The following is an 8,774-nucleotide window of genomic DNA, read 5'->3' on the forward strand; positions in this document are numbered from 1 at the left end:
ATTCTCTGTCAATAGGTTTAAGATCGGGCATTCTACCATATCATTGCCTTAATGCTTTCAAATCAAGGCTACCAGGGTAGCCTAATTGCGTTCGAAACTCAACTTGTGAGCTGTCGGCCCTAGAAGTTTTTTAGGCTGCTAGGACCTCTCTCTATATTTTGCCTTTGGACTTCTCGAAGCTCAACTTGTGAGCAGTTCCATGCACCACTACCCGTATCTCTTAGCTTAGTTCTAGCCATGTGCGTTCAAAGCTCAACGTTAAGCTGTGTCCTGCACCACAATCGTTATATAATAAGCTTATCTCTAAGCTTTTTTGCGTTCAATGCTCAACGTTAAGCTATCCCTTCGCTTAGAACCTCGCTCTATATTCAACTTTCAGATACCTCAAATCTCAACTTATGTGGTCTGCTATCGAGCTTGAAGGGCTTCGTTCTCTGACAGAGGGGGGTTTTTGGGCCAAATTATGCAATATTAGTTTAACCTCCGTCGCAGAACCACATTTGACCAGGTCGAGAAAAAAATTTTTTCGTGACGACCTGGTCCCCCATAGTAGGGAATGAACATGACATCTTAACCATATTTGACCATTTTCAAATTTCTCGTCGCGGAATGATGACTTTACTAGTATAATTTGTTCCGGGTAGGGACCTCCCATACAAAATTTTCATCGCTCCAAAAGTGATTTTGTTTCACTTTTCAACATTTACAAGGTCCATAAATCATGTTTTGAGACGATATGGAAAAAAAAATTTTTTGCCCGTCTCGACCAACTCGACCGATGGTGACCACAGTAGGGTGCTCCATACAAATTTTCCTTATGTGGAATTTTCAGTGTAAAATAAGGTTTCTCCAATCGATCGCGGGTTTCACTTTTCATCATTTGCTAGGTCTAACTATGATGTTTTGAGTGGTCCCGCAAAAATTTTTTCTCTTGGCCAGTCGACCCTTTCGTCCATGTCGGTGTGTTCTGCAGTAGGGTGCTCCATACAAATTTTCCTTATGTGGAATTTTTCAGTGTAAAATAAGGTTTCTCCAATCGATCGCGGGTTTCACTTTTCATCATTTGCTAGGTCTAACTATGATGTTTTGAGTGGTCCCGCAAAAATTTTTTCTTGGACCGGGCCTTCCTTCCCGGCCCTGTCGGTGTGCTCTGCAGTAGGGTGCTCCATACAAATTTTCCTTATGTGGAATTTTTCAGTGTAAAATAAGGTTTCTCCAATCGATCGCGGGTTTCACTTTTCATCATTTGCTAGGTCTAACTATGATGTTTTGAGTGGTCCCGCAAAAATTTTTTCTTGGACCGGGCCTTCCTTCCCGGCCCTGTCGGTGTGCTCTGCAGTAGGGTGCTCCATACAAATTTTCCTTATGTGGAATTTTTCAGTGTAAAATAAGGTTTCTCCAATCGATCGCGGGTTTCACTTTTCATCATTTGCTAGGTCTAACTATGATGTTTTGAGTGGTCCCGCAAAAATTTTTTCTTGGACCGGGCCTTCCTTCCCGGCCCTGTCGGTGTGCTCTGCAGTAGGGTGCTCCATACAAATTTTCCTTATGTGGAATTTTTCAGTGTAAAATAAGGTTTCTCCAATCGATCGCGGGTTTCACTTTTCATCATTTGCTAGGTCTAACTATGATGTTTTGAGTGGTCCCGCAAAAATTTTTTCTTGGACCGGGCCTTCCTTCCCGGCCCTGTCGGTGTGCTCTGCAGTAGGGTGCTCCATACAAATTTTCCTTATGTGGAATTTTTCAGTGTAAAATAAGGTTTCTCCAATCGATCGCGGGTTTCACTTTTCATCATTTGCTAGGTCTAACTATGATGTTTTGAGTGGTCCCGCAAAAATTTTTTCTTGGACCGGGCCTTCCTTCCCGGCCCTGTCGGTGTGCTCTGCAGTAGGGTGCTCCATACAAATTTTCCTTATGTGGAATTTTTCAGTGTAAAATAAGGTTTCTCCAATCGATCGCGGGTTTCACTTTTCATCATTTGCTAGGTCTAACTATGATGTTTTGAGTGGTCCCGCAAAAATTTTTTCTTGGACCGGGCCTTCCTTCCCGGCCCTGTCGGTGTGCTCTGCAGTAGGGTGCTCCATACAAATTTTCCTTATGTGGAATTTTTCAGTGTAAAATAAGGTTTCTCCAATCGATCGCGGGTTTCACTTTTCATCATTTGCTAGGTCTAACTATGATGTTTTGAGTGGTCCCGCAAAAATTTTTTCTTGGACCGGGCCTTCCTTCCCGGCCCTGTCGGTGTGCTCTGCAGTAGGGTGCTCCATACAAATTTTCCTTATGTGGAATTTTTCAGTGTAAAATAAGGTTTCTCCAATCGATCGCGGGTTTCACTTTTCATCATTTGCTAGGTCTAACTATGATGTTTTGAGTGGTCCCGCAAAAATTTTTTCTTGGACCGGGCCTTCCTTCCCGGCCCTGTCGGTGTGCTCTGCAGTAGGGTGCTCCATACAAATTTTCCTTATGTGGAATTTTTCAGTGTAAAATAAGGTTTCTCCAATCGATCGCGGGTTTCACTTTTCATCATTTGCTAGGTCTAACTATGATGTTTTGAGTGGTCCCGCAAAAATTTTTTCTTGGACCGGGCCTTCCTTCCCGGCCCTGTCGGTGTGCTCTGCAGTAGGGTGCTCCATACAAATTTTCCTTATGTGGAATTTTTCAGTGTAAAATAAGGTTTCTCCAATCGATCGCGGGTTTCACTTTTCATCATTTGCTAGGTCTAACTATGATGTTTTGAGTGGTCCCGCAAAAATTTTTTCTTGGACCGGGCCTTCCTTCCCGGCCCTGTCGGTGTGCTCTGCAGTAGGGTGCTCCATACAAATTTTCCTTATGTGGAATTTTTCAGTGTAAAATAAGGTTTCTCCAATCGATCGCGGGTTTCACTTTTCATCATTTGCTAGGTCTAACTATGATGTTTTGAGTGGTCCCGCAAAAATTTTTTCTCTTAGCCAATCGACCCTTTCGTCCATGTCGGTGTGTTCTGCAGTAGGGTGCTCCAACCAAGTTTTCCTAATGAAAGTTTTTCGTGGTTTCGTGTGAGTTAAAAACTCCGGAACTTGGCTTATTTTCACCATAATTTCCACCTATGGTGACCAACTCAATAAACGTTTTGTGCGTATCCTATGGACAGTTTTTCGCGTTCAACTTGGTGAACTAGGGTTGTTTTCCCGAAGGGTAGAAAAATCTGGACTTAGCCAAATTTTGAAATCTCCAACCAATCTTGGCCTGTTAGATTATCTTGGTTGGGTTGCTATGGGCTGCTACGGCCTACTTGATAGGCAATGTTTCAACTCTTGGAAGCTTTCGTGGTTGCTAAGCACTGTTCGTGGCCTTCTTGATAGAAATGGCTTATGGTGGCCATGGACTTAGCAACATTTTGAATTCTCCAACCAATCTTGGCCTGTTAGAGTATCTTGGTTGGTTTGCTATGGGCTGGTACGGCCTACTTGATAGGCAATGTTTCAACTCTTGGAAGCTTTCGTGGTTGTTTAGAACTGTCCATGGCCTTCTTGATAGAAATGGCTTATGGTGGCCATGGACTTAGCAAAATTTTGAAGTCTCCAACCAATCTTGGCCTGTTAGAGTATCTTGGTTGGGTTGCTATGGGCTGGTACGGCCTACTTGATAGGCAATGTTTCAACTCTTGGAAGCTTTCGTGGTTGCTAAGCACTGTCCATGGCCTTCTTGATAGAAATGGCTTATGGTGGCCATGGACTTAGCAAAATTTTGAAGTCTCCAACCAATCTTGGCCTGTTAGATTATCTTGGTTGGTTTGCTATGGGCTGGTACGGCCTACTTGATAGGCAATGTTTCAACTCTTGGAAGCTTTCGTGGTTGCTAAGCACTGTCCATGGCCTTCTTGATAGAAATGGCTTATGGTGGCCATGGACTTAGCAAAATTTTGAATTCTCCAACCAATCTTGGCCTGTTAGAGTATCTTGGTTGGTTTGCTATGGGCTGGTACGGCCTACTTGATAGGCAATGTTTCAACTCTTGGAAGCTTTCGTGGTTGCTAAGCACTGTCCATGGCCTTCTTGATAGAAATGGCTTATGGTGGCCATGGACTTAGCCAAATTTTGAAATCTCCAACCAATCTTGGCCTGTTAGAGTATCTTGGTTGGGTTGCTATGGGCTGGTACGGCCTACTTGATAGGCAATGTTTCAACTCTTGGAAGCTTTCGTGGTTGCTAAGCACTGTCCATGGCCTTCTTGATAGAAATGGCTTATGGTGGCCATGGACTTAGCAAAATTTTGAAATCTCCAACCAATCTTGGCCTGTTAGAGTATCTTGGTTGGTTTGCTATGGGCTGGTACGGCCTACTTGATAGGCAATGTTTCAACTCTTGGAAGCTTTCGTGGTTGCTAAGCACTGTCTATGGCCTTCTTGATAGAAATGGCTTATGGTGGCCATGGACTTAGCAAAATTTTGAAGTCTCCAACCAATCTTGGCCTGTTAGATTATCTTGGTTGGTTTGCTATGGGCTGGTACGGCCTACTTGATAGGCAATGTTTCAACTCTTGGAACCTTTCGTGGTTGCTTAGGATCAAAATCCCGACGAGAAAGGTTTCCCGGACTTATAAAAATAACCGATTAGCCCCAAGGACACATCTTCCTTGAAAGGCTAATCATGCACCACACACCACACCACCCATAGGCTTGCAAGCAGCACTCTTGTCGAGTGCAGCAAGCCTATGCTCACATCAACTACCGTACACGTACCACCATAGGCTTGCAAGCAGCACTCTTGTCGAGTGCAGCAAGCCTATGCTCATCAACTACCATACGTACCACCACAGCCTTGCAAGCAGCACTCTTGTCGAGTGCAGCAAGCCTATACTCCACGAACTAACCACTTCACCACCAAGCATGGGTCGCCTGAGAGGATCGATGCGAACGCATCTCTACAACTCGCAGCTCCCAGCCTGTAGTCCCGTCGTTTGCGGGCGGTCGAAGGTGTCGAAACTAGTTGTATCCACGGTCGACGGGAGCACAGCCACCAGGGTTCCCTGTGATAAGGTACTTCCACGTGCAGCGTGCACCCGCCCGTTGCGGCTCAGTCTAGTGCTATAGCGGGGATGAGACGGCAGTGTGCACGGGGCAGCACCGACGGATCTCAGAGGGTTGTTAAGCCCGCTAGCTTCCGATCACCTAATGGGTTTATGATGCGCTATCAGCTCGGATTGGATACGACCTTAGAGGCGTTCAGGCATAATCCAGCGGACGTAGCGTCATACCAAAGTCCGGTCGAACTAGTATTGAGCCAGTGGTCCGTACCTGTGGTTCCTCTCGTACTGCACAGGAATTCCGTTAAGATAGCAGCATACAGCACACACCAGTAGGGTAAAACTAACCTGTCTCACGACGGTCTAAACCCAGCTCACGTTCCCTTGAAAGGGTGAACAATCCTACGCTTGGTGAATTTTGCTTCACAATGATAGGAAGAGCCGACATCGAAGGATCAATAAGCCACGTCGCTATGAACGCTTGGCGGCCACAAGCCAGTTATCCCTGTGTTGCGAGCGAACCTCCGTAGTGAACGGACGTGTTGTGGATGAGCTCTTGTCGACGCGTGCGTGTGAGTGTATACTGTGAGTGCATACTGAGTAAGACAAAGTGTGCGAAAGAGACACCAAACGGCCACCGAGGACCTTGGTTCCACGTGTCCGGCCCCCGATCTCGGCCGCCGACCCCCCATCCAAATTTCACCCCCCCACCTATCAAGGGGGGGGAGTTTTTCGTGGGCAGGTTTTTGTTGAATATTAAGGCGAATTGTGAACCGATCCGGACGATTAAGGTGTCGTTGGATGCGTCTCGGTAAGACGCATCTTACAAAACTTTGTATGTGTGTGTGTGTGCGTTACACCGGAAGTGGCACTTGAAAAACTGTGAGTTTTTGGTGGGGGACCGTTTTACCCCCCAAAAAGTGCGTTAGTGATCTTAAAAACACTTGAGGACTATAAGTGAGAATATCCCGCGTCGATAGAGTGGTCTAACATTTTTGTGCGACGAACCGTTGCGGAGTTATAGGCTTCCAAAGTTGGAGGTTTTGGCGATTTCCGGCGTCTTTCGTTCCCATACATTTTGTATGGGACAGCTGTTCGGTGGCGCGTTCTTGGCCGAGTACCGTGTGTCGTCGCGTGTGACGTCAGTGCAAAGTACCGGTTTGCGCCCGATCTGGCGTTGTCGCCGCGAGTGTGCTGAAGAACATAACGGTAAAGCCCGGTGCAAGCGCACCGAAAAGTGTAACTTTTTGGCAAAGTGCACGATTTAAGGCACTTTCCGTTTGCCGTGTGTTCCTGTGTGGTGCGTGTGTGCGAGTGTTTGGAGTGAAAATCGGCCGTATCAGCCAGGCCACGCGTGCCAGGGCTTTGGTTTCAAGTGTCCGGCCCCCGATCCTGGCCGCCGACCCCCCACCCAAATTTCACCCCCCCACCCCTTAAGGGGGGGGAGTTTTTCGTGGGCAGGTTTTTGTTGAATATTAAGGCGAATTGTGAACCGATCCGGACGATTAAGGTGTCGTTGGATGCGTCTCGGTAAGACGCATCTTACAAAATTTTGTATGTGTGTGTGTGTGCGTTACACCGGAAGTGGCACTTGAAAAACTGTGAGTTTTTGGTGGGGGACCGTTTTACCCCCCAAAAAGTGCGTTAGTGATCTTAAAAACACTTGAGGACTATAAGTGAGAATATCCCGCGTCGATAGAGTGGTCTAACATTTTTGTGCGACGAACCGTTGCGGAGTTATAGGCTTCCAAAGTTGGAGGTTTTGGCGATTTCCGGCGTCTTTCGTTCCCATACATTTTGTATGGGACAGCTGTTCGGTTGCGCGTTCTTGGCCGAGTACCGTGTGTTTCTGTGTGCGTGCGTGTGTGCGAGTGTTTGGAGTGAAAATCGGCCGTATCAGCCAGGCCACGCGTGCCAGGGCTTCGATTTCACGTGTCCGGCCCCCGATCCTGGCCGCCGACCCCCCACCCAAATTTCACCCCCCCACCCCTTAAGGGGGGGGAGTTTTTCGTGGACCACCTTTCTTTTTTTAATAAGGTGTAGGGTGGTCGGATCGGGACGTTTGGGGTATCGGTGGAAAGGTCTTGACAAGACGCATCCATTGAGACCTTGTGAGCGCGTCTGTGTGCGGTCTACCGGAAGTGGTGCCCGAAAAACCGTAGTTTTTCGGTTCCGGTAGATTTTGCCCCCCCTTAGGCGAATTCAACGGTACGAAAATAGTGCGAAACGCTTAGTGAGAACAGTGCGCTTCGTTTGAGGGGTCTACTGTTTCCATACGTGCAAAACTCGCTGAGATATAGGCCCCCAAACTTAGACATTTTCGTGTTTCCGGTGTGTCGGGACCGGTTTTTCTTAAGTAAGTACGAAAGTTTGTACCAAGGCGTTATTTCGTTTAAACGTGTCTCGACGGGGGGCAAAAATCCCCGTCGATCGAGCCCTCGCGCGTGCGATTCGGACTAAAACTCGCGGAGCTACGAAGGAGTGAAAAGTTTGATAAGTAGTTTGATAACTATTTATGCACTTATCAGACTTAGTGTAAAATCCTTAAAAGTGTGATTACTCGGCCATCCTTTGGGCTAGGGACACGCCCGAGGCATCGTTGGAAAGGTCTCGGCGAGAGGCAGCGGACCGCCACCCCCCCTTCCCCCTCCCATTTACCCCCTCCCCTACAGGAGGGAAAAGGCCGGTGCGAAGAGCGATTTTAACGTGTGGGGAGTCAATCAACGCGCTACGTCGCCGCGAGTCGGGGAGAACACCTCCCCCGACTCCCCCCCCCCCTCCACCCTCACCCGTAACAGTGAGAGGTGGAGATGTCGTCGACGGGGCGAACCCTCCGTTCCAGGACGGAGTCAACGGAGGAGAGGCCGGCGAAGCTCTCCACTATTCTGGAGCCGCGAGTGGCTCTTACACGAACATCTGTTCCGGGAGCGAAGCAGCAGTCCCCGGAAATGTCGGAGCTGAGACAGCTCCTCAATGAGACGTCGCTCACCAACGAGCAGCTGCGAGCGACGATCGTGGGTCTGCAACAGGAGATCCAGATGCTCCGGCAGCAGTTGGAAACAAATGCTGTGCAGGCCCGGCAAGATTTGCAGCTGGCCCGAGAGGAAGCCCGGATGCGCGAGACGCTGGCTCGTGAAGACATTGAGCGCCTGCGCAACGAGCTGAGGGAGGAGCGAGCCAGCTTCCAAGAGCTCCTCGCACAGACGCTGGGCTATGGAGGCAGCCAGAAGCAGCAGTGGCAGCAGCAGCAGCAGCAACAGCAGCAGCAGCAGCAGCAGCAGCAACGTCGTGAGCAGCAGCAGCAACAGCGACAGCAGGGAGCGGTGTCGGCAACGGCAGCTCCGCTTTCAGACCCGGAAGGCGGCTCCTGGGCTGAAGTGGTGCGTCGTAAGCCGGCCCGGCAACCGGGGAACAAGCCGCAGCAACAGCAGCAGCAGTGGCCGCAACTACCGCAACGGGCAGCGGTTCAGCGACAGCCGATCGCAGGACCGTCTAAGCAGCAGCCCCAGCAACATCAGGGACAACAGGCCCGGGGTAGCCAGCCTGGAGCACAACGAGGAGGTCGGCGTCAGCGGCAGCGAAAAACCAAGCCGGACGCTATTGAAATCGCCCCAGCTGAGGGACAAACCTGGACGGAGGTGTACCAGGCTGTCCGAACGGCTCCAGAAATGGAGAAACATGCTGAGGCCCTAGGCGTCGGGCGACGCACCACACGCTCCAGGCTTGTCATGGAGCTGAAGGAGAGCGCGGACGCTGCAGAAGTTCTGCAG

The sequence above is a fragment of the Anopheles marshallii genome (genome assembly GCF_943734725.1).
Source record: "Anopheles marshallii chromosome X unlocalized genomic scaffold, idAnoMarsDA_429_01 X_unloc_56, whole genome shotgun sequence".
Classification (NCBI taxonomy): Eukaryota; Metazoa; Arthropoda; class Insecta; order Diptera; family Culicidae; genus Anopheles; species Anopheles marshallii.